Source organism: Ptychodera flava, chromosome 1, assembly GCF_041260155.1.
Source record: "Ptychodera flava strain L36383 chromosome 1, AS_Pfla_20210202, whole genome shotgun sequence".
NCBI lineage: Eukaryota > Metazoa > Hemichordata > Enteropneusta > Ptychoderidae > Ptychodera > Ptychodera flava.
The window spans coordinates 57,856,648-57,872,407 of NC_091928.1; the positions used below are offsets into that span (position 1 = coordinate 57,856,648).

At 35.6% G+C, this 15,760-nt stretch overlaps 1 protein-coding gene across 2 annotated transcripts in view; it reads left to right on the forward strand.

The window, feature by feature from the left end:
* The first annotated feature begins 5,886 nt into the window (after window positions 1-5,886).
* Window positions 5,887-15,760, forward strand: part of LOC139141840 (glutamate receptor ionotropic, NMDA 1-like) — a 45,661-nt gene continuing 35,787 nt past the window's right edge. The window contains exon 1 of one of the 2 annotated variants that reach the window (XM_070711534.1): window positions 5,887-6,082. The gene's annotated coding sequence lies outside the window, so the exon portion shown is untranslated. The remainder of the gene's footprint in view (window positions 6,083-15,760) is intronic. The other variant, XM_070711544.1, reaches the window with a different exon arrangement.

Here is a 15,760-nt window from a genome sequence, read left to right on the forward strand (position 1 = left end):
CATATCATCAGATGCAAGAGAAGCTACGCCTTTTCATTGTGTAAATGACGCAGGTAGGTATAGTAGAAAAAAAATATTATGGCCGTCCAACACAGAATAAAATTTTGTGTGCCATTAGTCATCACTTGGATGTGCCCTCGTACACCAACTTTGAATGATACTTTATGGTGTTGTGATGATTTCCCCCCGTGCTCGTTGTCCTCCCGCATCGATTGCCTACGGCAATGACGTAAACAAAGGATAAAGCGCAGGTCACGCCTTCACCGTACATAATGTCTTTAATATATCGATGGCATTGCCCCCACAGCAAATAAAGACATTTGGAGTGGGTTTCTCCCGCCTTTGATATTCATGTGTTAGGCCTACAATGTATAAGTTCATGACCAACGATGAAGGTTATCCGACAGACAGCTACCATCGTGTATTTTTGTCTTGAGGTGTCGGACATTGAACTTTTAAGGGTCAATTTTCTTTATTGATCGAGCGATCATGAATAAAGGCCTACTATTGTTCGTTTTTGGTCTTGACCACCTTTCATTGAATGATGTTCGTATGTTTGTCTCGTGTTGAAATCAGTGACCAAGGACACTGAGAACGACGCCAGTACAACAAGCCATGAGCATTTTGATCGGTATAAAGGAATAATTACACAAACGATGATGACATAAGTAGCCAAAAATAACTCTTTTGATGTCATCCTAAATTAGGGTTTGTTGTCATTTCGTATCCCTCACGTGTCCTCTTGTAACCTCCTGGTGACCTCGCCTTTATCTTATCGCTACAATTGGCGTACGGACTTACGCACATATGTCTATAGATTACGATTGAACTTTCAATGCCGTTGAAATACTAATATCTGCCACCTGTTCTGACAGATGAGACTAGCGTCCTGCTACTCAGATATCCTTTGATCACCTTTACAAAAGTCGTAAAAAAGTCGTCATACATAGGCCTAATAACTTTGTCAACGCACCAAATCTTCCAAAATTGTCTCCATTGTAAACCATATAGGCCTAGGCCTAGGGGAAGCAATAAATAGTATGTTTTGACGATGTAGAAAAACTTTGGATTGTTATGTTGTGCATACGATCCGTGTCATAGATCACATCTTACATCATCCCTGTGAGATGGTTTCTCAGTTGACATTCCTGTCAGTTTCTTTATATACTGAGTTATATTAAACCCCGGCGGTGGCAGTCCCCGGGTTGGTGGGTACCCATGCTTGTTACCCAAGTTTGAAAAGTACCCCTTTCCTAGAATATTTCTGAGAAAAAACACCCCCTATTTGTGGCAAATCTGAGAGAAATTAGCTGTAAAAAACATACCTTTATTTTCGAAATCTAGGAGGTTAGTATGTTGACTTCCAGGGTTGACCCTGGAGGTTGACTTTGTATACATGTACATACATCACAAATGTTTGTCCTCACCTGATTTAGTCACATTCATACACAGTCATCTTCCTTATCCGTTTTGATCTGGAGTTCTCTGCTGGACTACCCTAATCTCGGAGGTTACTCTGAAAAAGTACCCCTTTTTCTCTATTTCACGGACCTAGAATCTCCGAGATGACTGAAGAAAAAGACACCCCCTTTTCCGTGAATTTGGTAACGCGCATGGGTACCCACCAACCCGGGGACTGCCACCACCGGGTATTAAACGAGTTGAAGCTTTCACTTTGTCGGCACATTGCGTAGGCCTACATTCATCATGGGACAAACGTTCATATACTTATTTAAAAACGGTGAAAAATCTTCCTCCATCTTCGATTGGAATAAAAGTTACCAATTAAAGAGGAAACGCCATAGAAACTAGCAAAAACAGAATCAATTTTGTTGAGATTGGTAACGGCACTGAAACAATAACAAACGCGTAAATTATTGACCTAGAATCGGAATAACATCCTGCACTGCTAGACGGACACTCACACTCAGTGTTCGCTCACATTCATAGGGTTTCATACGAGAGATGACGTCATCAGTGACTATTTGTCATTAACAAACCGGAAAACAGATAACATATGTCATTACATTGGTTACACTCCAATGAAATTCGTGGTATCATTGGTTCTACAACACAGAATGCGAGAAAAGACATTCCGATACTGAAGTTCAACAACTGATAAGCGTTAGTGACACTCCATGAGGTACTAACTTTACGATCAGCTGAACAGGGAATCTGACGTCATCGAGCATTTTTAACATTATAAACCAACTAATGTAAAGTGTATTAGAAGTAAAAACTGAAATTAATTAGGTATACGTAACCAGCTGAAAACAGTCTTACACGTGCACTCTTTCTACCAGCGTATGTTTGATAACAGTACACAATTAGATAGACGACGATGGCGACGACGATGACGTATGGCGACGACGACGACGACGATGATGATGACGACTGTAATCATTGTTATCAATGTTACACATGTTATCGCTGATTACACGTCTTTCCGGTGTCGTAAATTTCACTTTGAGACATCATCAAAACGAAAAACGTTCAAGCAAAGGCCCAAAAGGATACAGGAACCAGCAAGAGTGAAAGTTAACCTGATAAACTAAGTTCACTTTCGACGGTAAAACATTTCTTTATGAACTCTCTTCATTAAAATTTACCCTACTTTTATCAGTTTCTTTATAAAAAAATATTGGCGTTCATAAGCTTATAGCTGTGTTTCGTACACCAATGCAAAAGTCAGGCGAAAATTAATGTTGGACAGGTATAGTTGTAAGCATATTTGTATCATATCTTGTCATTCCGGAGTAACCGTACTTTAAAGAATTCCACACTAGCTGAAACGATTTGGGGTGATAGAGGGAGATTATCTAACTGTTCATTGAACTACTCAACGAATATTATTGATGCACGCTCCACATTGGGGAGGGACCCTGGATGATGCTCAAGTCAATCACACTATATTTAACTTCGCGTCGGATTTGTTCTCTTGAAGAGTCTATAAGAGACTTTTGCAGCAGTTGTTATTTACAGCCCATTTTAGGGCTTTTTACTGATCAATTGTTCATCCAACTCCATCACCAACTAGTAAAAGATACATATATTCATGCATTTTCAGTGACACAGTGTAAGGAACTACTAGGCCTAAACAATTTTGGTTTTTCATGCGAAAATAAAGTGCGTCTTCTATGTCGACGAATGCGTATTTTTAAAAAAGCGAACATATTCAAACTCTGTTAACTGCGTTATTTAGAAAATAGTCAATTTTCTGTAAAGTGTAACAACTCGAAACATATCCGGCAAATTCTCAAGCGTTCAAGCAAATCAAACGGCGCAAGATGGCGCTATGTACAAGCTTATACACTGTATATATATACCGGCGTACATTCGATAAATATACGTACACAAGTACACACGGAAAAAAGTTATGTACAGGTACATACAAACACCGTCAGGGAACATTGACCAAGTATGTCCTCGGGGACGGGGCATCTTGCTCTCGATCAGCTCAGGTTTTCTTGCTGCTATTGTTTTTCTGTAATTTTAATGATTTTGAACGTGACATTTCAAATGAAGATTCACACTGCATTCTTGTGTGTCTTGGTGTACTGGTTTCTAAGATTTCTTCTATTTCTATCTCCTTTATTGTTTTATTTATTTTTCCAGTGATAATTGTAAGCTAAGTTTTACTATGCACTATGCCGCTTCTATTGCTCAATGTCGGTACGCAAGGGTGACTAATCTGGGACGCTGTTCCCCAAAGGGGATGGGGAGGTACTCCCAGGGGTGAACGGGTATATATGTGCCACCCGGATGGGTCACTGCTTTTACACGAAAAAAATCCATAAACATGGGTCGATAACAAAGCAAATGTCCCATGCTTGAGGAAAACCTTCGCATGCCACAGAATAAAGGTGAAAATTCCCCTAATTTGTCAAGAAAATCCCTAACAATGGGTCATGTTTTTGGAATATTAATATACACGAATGGGATAGATGTTTTCAACTTGGCCGACATAACCCGGTATGAAAATATCAGGAGTACCCCCTACCCCGGGACGCTGTCACCAGATGGGATTAACTTTGATAACGTGAAAGTTAACAACGAACGCACCAGTGTATAACTGAAAGTTTTCGCAAGATTATGTACATTTTCCCTTAAAGAAGCTGGTCATTTATTAACTTTATCTAAAAGTAAATTGGCCAATTAACATGATGAAAATTTCAAAGGATAACAGAGGGCAATAACACCATGTAAATACTCAATGTCAACAACAAATATTGCGAGACCCAAGGATTGATGCCCCTTTCACGCTCGGTATACTGCCATCACGTGACCTTGTGATAATTCTCATTTCGAAACACTGAGACGAGACGACATTATTGTCTTACTTGAGGTTCTAAGGGTATTTTTAAGCAGAAGTGTTTGAGATCTGGATTGGAATTACAACTCGCGAATGACTTGGGTGAGACTACGTCTGACGTCGACTGTAGTACAGCAAAATATTGCGAGACTGGTGCGAGAAGGTGACGCTTTCTCTCAATTGGTGAGAATCTCTTGTTATTCTCACCGCTATCATTGAGGATTTTTTTCTCACTAGTGAGCAGTGACAAATACACTCCTTGGTGAGAATCAAGTATGATAACAGATTCTCACCAAGCATAGTGAGAATTGTAATTTTCTCAGTGTCATGAGAATGTATCATTACTAGGTTGTTAGAAAATGAGCTTGTTCGTTTTTTGTTTTCTTCAAGAGAACAAGGTGTATAGTGTTACTGTTGTACTTTTTAAGGCAAAAGTTTCATGAAGTATATACATAATTCTGTTAATTTTATCGAACATTCAACCAAGCGTGTAGGGTGCAAAAAGTTGTCGTCGGTTATAAGGTGAAGAGTTCTTTCTTTAATTAACTCATCAAGTATCATTGCCGGTGTATTAATTAGAGTACAATGCAGTTACCGAGTGTTCGATTAAAAAAGAATGCAGTATAACCAACAATTCTACTTTTAATTAGATGCGAATAAAGGGTGTTTCCTGACATTGACAAATATGCCGGTACTCGCCATTGTCATTTCATTAAAACAATATAGAATTTGATAGGGATACAGTTACGTCAATTCAGCCGCTGCTTGATTAACCTTGGAATAAAGCAATTGCTTATACAATCGACTTCTGACTCCATAAATCTTGACAGTGTGACTTTCGTGATTATCGTCTAAAACGTCTGCATTTTCATCACAAGGATATTATAAAAACTACTAGTATAAAGCGTGGGTTGATATCCCTAATAATCGTGTAAATATTTACGACTTCCTTCCAGTCGAGTATTTTGAATTTCAATTTTTACCGTAATGTAGTTTATTTTACTTTTTAGCCAGTGTACAATTACAGCCTAATATAAGCATGTTAAATGTTCAGATACGCCTTTGAAAAGGACGCGCGACCTGTATAATGTCAAGTTTTGGAATGTTATTGTTCGAAGAGCAGACTTTTCGTAGGTCAGATTCAACGACGTTTCAGTCCATTTCAACGTTACGACGTCTCTGCATAGTGGTATTGGTACCTGTCGTCGTGCTAATTCCCTGAGTTAAGTTGTCAACAGAACAGAAACACTGCCAACAAAATCTTTCGATAATATTCTCGTCACTTTAGTTCGGGGAAACAGGCTCTCGTACTTTTCCCGAAATGTTTTGAAATTAGTCTGGAAAACACGCTATGTTAATGATACGCTTCTTCTATAATGTTCCAACGACGTTTAAAGGCAGCCACTTACAGAAGAGCACATTATGAAAATCTGACATTTAGAAAAAAGATAAGGAATAAAGTATATATTCCCCACCCCACCCCATCAAATCGACACTGCAGTTCTCACAGGCAACGCAACGGCAGTGTATCGCCCTCTCGCTCAGTCGATCGAACGCCATCAATTAGTGACGTCACTCGACATTTTATATTCCGGTACAAGATGGCGCTGTGCGACGAAATCGACTGTGTCTCGGTTCTTCAATTATTTTCAATTGCTCCATCACTTGCACACTGACAGCGACGTCGTTCATTCGTTCGTGACTGGCTGTGAGGCCTTAGGTCATTTCTCCTAAATTTGCTGCTACCATTTTGTGTTTATCGAGTTCAAGGTATGTATCAAATATAAGGTTCAGCATGTTCATCAGTTGATGATGATGATCCCCGTGTGATGATCTTGGTATATCTGAATGGCCCTGTGTAAAGTCATCCGTTCGGATTCGGTAGCTGATCAGTACGAAGGGAAACGACTTGTATTTAATTCCCAGGACATCGTTTTATCGGACATATTTTTCTACATATGTGTCGCCTACAAGTAGGTGATGTATGTGATATTCTATTTTGAAATTGAAAATTGAGACAATATGCGATGATCAGCGAAGTTTAATCACAAATATGTTTGCTTTGGTTGGCGAATATATTACCCATTGACAGATGTAACCGAACGCCCGGCAGTCAGATATGCGACAGGACGATAACACTGGGTGATTACAGTGAGGCCCATTTAGCGTTTTCTTGACTGATGCATGTTGTAAATATACATCCACAGTCGACTTTATATTGTTATCTTTCCTACTGTTGGCTACAGATATATTTTGTGACAAATAACTAAAATGTCAGCTTTATTTTGATTTCGAGCTAGATCCATAGTTGACTTTGCTCTCCTTCAGCAAAACTCTCAATACATGACAACACTACATTTCGCCGGCCTCGAGTGGAAACGTGCCTTGAGGTGTCGGATAACATACATACATTCTTTTACGGCTTCCGTAACCTGTTATACAAATTTCTTTATTTGTTCATAACAAATTTTACGACGTAGCGAGAGAGTTGTGATCGAATAATAACAAGCGAAAGCGAACGACACGAATGATGCGCATATATGTTTCGAGTCTCGCGAACGTAATCGTAACACTACAGGCCGGCTGAGTTCACGTTGATCGGAGACACGAGCTGGTGCATGTCCTATGAATGAAATCATATGCGAAATTCAAGTACGAAATAACAAATCGTGTGACTGCTGGAGTTTGAACTGGAAACTGTTTCGAAGTGTCTATTTTCCCATTTTGTCCTATCAAGAGTTGTTATAATTGTATACCATATATTGATCAGTATCATTTCTAGTTCCTGTAGCTCTGAGCTACAGCATTTTTAAGGATATTCTAGGACACAAAAGGGCTGTTATGATTTCAAGATCGATCATACACTTGAAACAATACAAAATATATTAATGTATTTTAAATTAACAATATATATTTGTATTACATGTACTGGTAAAACTCTCAAGTATTTATAATACATGACCGACCGCGGGTCATCCGGATACTTGTGGCTTCTTACGTCTTTTTGCGTCACAACGCCGTGGGAAGTTCAGATTTTTCAACCATCAAACCAATATTCAAAGTTTCAGTATACATAAATGACATAACTTTTAGTTCTGGCGGGTTAAAAATCGTAAAAGTCAAAACCAGCCCGTAAAAGGCAGGTACCGGTATACCATCTGAAAACATCACAGCTATGGACCCACAGCTATTGATGAAGTTAACTTTATGTGATAATTTTAATTTATTTATTTAATTAATGATTATAATAAATAATCAATCACAATTTTATTTTTATTTATGCAAAAGATTTGTCAAAAATTTATGTAAAAGATGTTTGTAGGCAATAGATGTAACGGTAGAGTTTTTACGTTTATGATAAAAGATGTATGAGGAAAATTTAATGTATTCTTCTGAATATAGTTGTGTGTTAACTTCTGTGTATTTCAAATTTGTGAGTGATTTGACTGTGAATATACTTGGCCTCCACTTGGTGAAACGGTCAATATGGAAAGTTATCAGGTAAAGGCTTGCTTTTGATGACATGACTAGCAGTGAGCTCATTATACCATCTGTATGAGTGAGACACCACCTGAGGGCAATGTGTCCAAGAATTGAATTGAATCAAGTTTTGTAATTGAAAATATGATATTATCACTTTCTGAGGGACATTTGACGTGATAGAATGGATTGGAGGGGTGTCAATCAATCATCAATTGATACAAGATGTGGACCTTCAGTATATATATATATATATATATATATATATATATATATATATATATATATATATATATATATATATATATATATATATATATATATATATATATATATATATATATATACTGTGCATGTTAGTATATTGTGTGTACACATACTGATGTCTGTTTACTTAAAAAAACTGCCCCATACAACTACTTATAAGTTTGTGTGACCATGCATTATGTATTGTGGTTAAATTTAACACATTGCCCCCCCCCCCCACCTTAATATCTTAATATACAAGTTAAGTAAAATGTTGCTTTGACAATTTTGAAGTTACATTTCTGAAAAACATTTGCATGATATATAAATGTCTCCTTATGCATTTTCTTCATAAATCTTCAAATATCTCTTTCTCCACACACATTGTTCACTAACCTTGAAATCAGAATAACTTCCTCCAAAATTGTAAAATTAAGATGTTGATAAAGTTTGTATAATTTTGACATATTTTGGACCCATTTTGTGTGGAAACATACAAATTTGTTGACTGTCATGTAGAGTTCCAAAGGATGACATCATCCTATTTTTATTACATTTATCTCCCAATACGTCAAAATTACAGCATTTATGTTACACTGTTAGTGTATTGCAATTCTATGTAGTAAATGATACAAATTTCATGTGAAGCTAAAAGTAGAATTTGTTATGCAAATTTTTGATTACTTCATCAAAGATATTTCATCCCAGTAGGATTTTATTTTCAGGGGCTTTTGGAGGACACAGTGCTGTGCATGTGATATACCAGTAGTCATATGTTGGGCCGTATCAGTTGCAATAAACTCAATTTCAGATTCACATTTGAACTGCCACTGAAATTTCATGAACACTAAGGCAAAAAAATAATAAATTGTGCTGTTGCAATAATACTGTTTTCAAAAATAGGGTAGGTAGGTCAGCAGGAATTTTTTTTTCCAAAATATTTTTATTTTTAAATATGCATTTTTCAGGGGTTCAGGGCGGTCAAACACTGCATGGCCGCAACATTTTCAGAAAAATTGATCATACATATAAAAAACATTGAAGACATCCTCATTCAAGCAAAAATCAAATGCCAAGTAATGAACTCATGATTTTACGGGTTTTTTCTTTCTTTTTTTACTTCCATGTTTACATAGCTCTAAAAAGTTTAGGGTCGGCAGGTAAAAAAAAGGGTAGGTTATTGGAACACCACAATTTTTTTTGTTCCACCTAATAGTAATGTGTACATACAGGTACTTTAGTTGACAAAAAAATTGACCATTAGCTTGTTACATCAGAGAACCAACTCATCAAAAATTGAATCATGGGTATTATCAAGAACGGAATTTACTCAATCATGTAACTGTCTGTAATACAAGTAGACAATAAATTTTCATAAAATCCAGGCAACTGAAACCAACAATAGGGCATGCAAGCTTGAGCTAAAACATCTCGCAGCAAGATTTTGATAACTCTTATTTTTATAGAATGCAATTTTCCCTTTAATTAATTTAATGTCTGAACCACAGTAATCTCAGCTTTATTAATTAGATATGATCTACTATATTGGAAATATTGGAAATATGTTGACAGTCAGATTCAGACTTTGATTACCTTAGCAGTAAGGTTGAGTTTATGATGATTGGAATTCATATTAACACTTCAGCTTGGCAGTATATCAGTTTAATTGTCACTGATATCTGCAATGAAGAGAGCATATGTCATGACAGATGGTTGCTTTGAAAACTCACAAATGGAAGTTTTGTTTTTACCAACATGTCTGTGTTTTCTGGCAATAAATGAAGAATACAGGATTTACAAGCATTATACACATCACTGTTCATATGCTGCAGGTTACAGGTTATAAATGCCATTCTGCCATAAAAAGTACAAATCACAAAAAATATATCATTTTGATTTTATGAGCAGTTTTATAGTTTCTATGCAGTGTACATTTAATCCATCAATACTTCATCTGCTATGGCCACTGAGTCCCTGCTGTCTAGCAAACAAAGGTGATAGAAATTAATTTACATCCTGCCTCTATTGCCTGCATTGGAATAATTCCTGTAGGTGACCCTGAAATAGATAAATCGATAAATATTAATGAATAAATCCAATACAGGGATGTCATACCGTCTGATATTTAATAATTTGCAATCATCAACATTTTGCCTCGGATTGAAAACATTGGTTCTGCAATTATTAATTTTATTGAATTGAATGTTTAAAATGCATTCAAAGAAGCAATTAAAGCGTATTGATGTACATGTAGATTGCTGAGAAATGTACATCTATATATATCATATCTCTTGCTAGGTAAATGAGATGGTAATTAATGAATGAATTAAATACCAGCAGATGAAGAGTTACACCATGTAGATGACAGTAGAATGCTGGGCCACCTGTGTTGTAATGATTTAATTATTTTTTCCTTTTATAGTATGTTAAATAGTTGGTATAGCTCCTGGGTATAGCTATTTTTGTAATGGTTGCAAAAAATTGATTGGAAAGAAATAAACCTTTAAGGGCATCTTTGAATTGTGCATACGATGAAAAGAAATATTGTTACCATAGAGACTGGCTTTAAATTTAAAAAATTCTGCTGATGTGCAGCTTGAATAAGCTCTTTCTCTGATTGGTCCATTTTCACTATTCACAGCCACTTAGGGAGTCTATTTGTATTGTTTTCATTATATTGTAAGATTCAGCTACCCAATTGGGTCAGATCTTATTCAGCGCTGCACATTAGCCCCAAAAATTCATTCAACTGTTTGACAAAGCTGGTCATGTTTCTGAAAATAGTACAACAGAGTGAGATACGTTAAATGGAAGGTAATTTTATTTTATCTTTGATCTGCCAAAAACAATTTCATCTGCTACATCTATACAACGTTTTGTACATAGTAATACTGTGATCCAATGTGTTGTCTTAATTTGAACCTGTTTATATGCATATTAGGTTCAAGGGTGTAAGGTCACGGCTATTACAAATACACCGGTCATAACATTTCCCTAAAAAAGCAATGGATCATTAATCTCATTGATATTCCATGGTTATTTTGGACACTGCTTTGCACAGCTGGAAGTTGAATACCAGCTCATGAAACATTATCCAGTAATAGCTAGTAACTCTACATACTATGGTTTTGCTGTGTTTTATTATCAGGGGAAACAATTTTAAAACGTTGATATTTAGGATCAAGCTATCGTGATCACAAGCTGTACTAGATATCAACTGTTTTAAACAATTGTTGAGAATGTATATTGTTGTAATGTACTCCACAAAACTCAAGGCAATAAATTTATTTTTGCAATATTAACATAAAAAAGATACCATTTATTTTAAAAACTATGTCAAATTTTAACCTAAATGAGTGGATCATTTCAGGAAGTAAAACAAAATCATCTCACTGATGAAAGTACAGTATTGTAATAACTAATGCTAGCCAATTTAACTAAATCTGGATGGAACTTAAAGTTTTGATAATTATGGTTCTAGTCCTCCATCAAGGTCATCCATAAAACTATTTTTTATACTTTGTCACAATTATTACAATGATCATTTTGTTGTTTTTGAATTTTTTCAAATGTATCACACTAACATTGAATTTAATGTAAAGGAGAAACGCAATTTGAATGTGAATGAAATATCTTTTTTTGCTGTGGCAATTATATTTGAATAGCAACAAATATTGTCTTTTCTTGTTTGAAAGTATCATTTGAACAGCAACAAGGTCTGTCTAAAATGTCAATAAATCAATAATTTATGTAGATCATATGAATATATCATTAAAAGTTGAAATTTATATATTAACAAAATATCAAATAAATTTGTAGCACTATCAGATACAGGTGACATTTCACGTTAAAAAATGCCACAAAAACTTCTCTAGGGAAATATTGGAATTCATATCAATAAATGGGAAGAGGTGCCCTGTGTTGTATTTTATCAGAAAACAAGACAAATGATTTATGATCAATATTGCTTTCATGAAAGCATTAAATAGGATGTAGTGGCAACAGTGCGGTCTTGTCGGTAATTACATGTAATTAATCAAATTGACTGTTGCTTTAAGCTGTGACATGGCTGTCTGTGTGTGGGGCATCATTTTACGTTGTTATCTCATACACAGATTTTCTAGTGATTGTCTCTTAACCCAGCAACATAACACAAATTCCTTTTCAGTGTAAATGTAACCGTCGGTTAATGAGTAATTTCTTCATCACAATCGTGTTCTGGTTATAATTTCCTGAAATAAAAATGCATAAATTAGCCAATATTTGCATCCCATGTACAAAATTTATTCTGATCAAAGTTTTACATCCCTGTGTGTGCTGCATGGCCCTGTTAGTAGAAAGTTGAATTGGAGGCTGGCATGGATCAAAAATAACAGAACTGATGGCACAGCTACATTAGACAGATATCGCATTGAATCAGTCAAAATACTTGTTATAACAAATAATTTTTTATAAAGGCAGTTGTTTCTTGGATAAAAAAGACCAAGGAAAATTTAGAATTTATTTCTTCTAATCTTTCTAATTCAAAGGATAATAGAACAGTAGACAGTGTTGATAATGATATGGTGTCAGAAACGCTGCCGGGCAGAGGTGTCTGTATGAATGGTACATGTGTTCATAGAAATTAAAATGGTGCATTGACTATCTTTGTTTGTGCGCTGTTATCTTTCTAATTTTTAACGAAAAAGAGGAAAGCTTGTCGGAATTATGAAAAATGGAGTTGGTATAATGTTTTTGACACTGTGTATGTGTGTGTGAGTGTGTGGAATGTAATAATTCCTCTAATCTAGGAATGTTGCATTCCTACCATTGTACACAGTAATTCTTAAATGCATGAATTTCCGTAAACTTGAGTAATATAAAATTGAATAAATTATGCAAATTTCATGCATTTGAGTGAATTTCAGACTTTATCATGTAGTATTTAATGATCTTAATTATTTTTATGAGAAAAATAACTGTGAAATTTATGGTGATATTATCAATGTATACAACAATCCAAGCTAACTTAAATGCAGTCTGCATTTTGTAATAATATGTTTTGAACTCTGAATCAACTTGGGATTTTTCTGATTCAGAATTTCTGTAAGACAACATGAAATTTATACATTGTTTGTGAAACTTTAGTCATGTAGAAAACTGTATAAGAGAGCAATTTGTAAGTCTGTGGTGTCACTGAGACTTAAGAAGGCTGATAGAAGCCATTGCATTCTTATCAGTGCTTGTGATACAGATTAAAAGACTAAAGCACAAATTCCAAGCATGCCATGTTGTGATGATAGTATTTCATCTTTAATACAACGTCATCATTCTGCCATGCATGATCCATGTGTGTGTACTATCAAAGTATGGCTATAATTTCCCCTGTTACCGTGGTAACTGTAACCATAGTACCATGTTATAACTGGTAAAGAATTTAATAATTACATGCTCAAGCTTCTGTGTATGAAGACTGATAATTCTACATGTATCTCTATTGTATAACAGTAGATCACGACATTTGCACACTGAATTGAGTCTACTTCAGTGTGCATCCTCTAAATGTTGCCATGACTGGGGACTTATTATTTATTATTAATTCTTTATTTCGGACAATGAGCATGTCCATATATATAAATGGTTACAGGATTGGCAAAAAGAATGATACAAAAAAGGTTACATCAAGAAATATTCATTTATGGGTTAGACCATAAAGACATATTTCTGAACACAGATTAGAAGACTGAATTATCCATCTTTTCCTCAAGTCAGAAGTGAAGTACACAACATCATACACCTTACGTATAATTAGGTTCTCACTCATAGAAACCCTTTTCATCAAGACTATTGATTTGCTTTCTAAGCAAAGCATCAAAGTGTCAATCCTATTATATAAAACATAGTACTAGCACTGCTGCGTCTGTCATATCGTAGAAGTATGCGACCAGCATTATTGTAAGCAACTTTCAATTGTTTCAGGGCGCTTTTATTATAGCTGACCCATAAGTTACCACCATACAATTGATAGCAATATGCTTTAAAGAGTTTACATTTAACACTCTGAGAACACATAGAAAATTTTCTCAAAAGCATGTTAGCAGAGATATAAAAAGATCTCCTCTGACGCTCGATATCAGAATTGTCACTGAAGGTATTTGCCAACATATAGCCGAGGTGCTTTTTCTTTTCAACAAATCGCAGTTTAACTCCATTGAGATAAACAGCCGGAATATGTTCCATCATACATCGCTTGAGAATTATACACATACATACAGTTTTCTCTGTATTGAAAACAATATCATGAATATCGCCATAATTGCTACATATATTTAAAAGTATCTGAGTTCCTTTCACTGACGGGCTTATCAGACATATATCATCTGCATACATCAGATGGTTAACAAAAATACCACCGATGTTGCAACCAACCTTAGAATTAATCAATCTATGGCTAAGATGATCCATATACACATTGAAAAATTTTGGGGACAATACACCACCTTGCTTCACACCGTTTTTAACAGTAAAATGTGTTGAAATACAGGAGCCCCATCGAACAGAGATTTCCTGCGTTCTGTACCAGGTTAAAAGGTATCTCACATAGCAAATAGGAACATTACGGTTGATCAGTTTCTTGAATAATGACCAGTGATTCACACGATCGAAAGCTTTAGAAGCATCCATAAAAGTAACGATAACATTGCTACCATGACTTCTATAATAGCTAATGACCTCTTTCAGGACAAACATACACATATCAGTAGAATGACAAGTTTTAAAACCAAATTGGTAAGGTGAAGATCCAAGGAACGACTCAATCTTATTCAAAATAACTGATTCAAAAACTTTCGAGGTAATAGTAGACAGAGCAATCGGGCGATAGTTGTTCTTATCGCTTACATTTTTGTTCTTATCCTTAACAATGGGCACTAACAAAACTTCAGAAAATCTAGGAGGACATACATTATGAATAAGCATTGAAGTGAGACACATGCTCAAAAGTACAATTAACTTATTACTAGCATATACAAAATGCTCAGATGAGAGAGAATCTGGACCAGCAGATTTACCTTGTTGTAACTTGTCAATGGCTTTACGAACATCACTAGGTGATACAAAACTCATTTGATCAAGGTTGCAATCGTCAACCTTATTCAACACGAATTCTTTGTCTCTAACCGAGTGCACCACATTTAAGAGATCACTAAAATGGTTCCGCCACATTTCAGAGATATTGACATCACCACTGCAGCCATCTACAGTGTTGGGTCTAGGCGGAGTCTTTGCATTAATTCTGTTGATGGACTGCCAAAATGCATTACAATTACCAGTAAACAAACTATTCGCAGCCGCATCAGCTTTGATTTGCTCCTCATTACGTCTGCAACTTCTTAAAGCATATTTAAATCTCGCATGCGTACGACGCTTGAATTCAAAAAGGGGCCCATTCCTCGGTTTTCCACTTTCACGCCATAGTTTAAATGCATCCCGAGCAACAGAATGGACGTCTTTGAGGTAATCATTCCACCCTGTCACAGTATGATCAACATTATCACGAATACATGGTGAAATCTGAAGACCTGCTGAAAATCTCAATTTCTAAAATCTCAATTTCAAGGGCATTCAGCCAATAGGTTACACCATGTTCGTGTGTCAGCTCATGCAGTTTTGGTGTTTAATTCCATCATATTATTTTCTGTCTGTGAAATACTGATACAGCTTTTTGTTCTACTCCCAAAAATA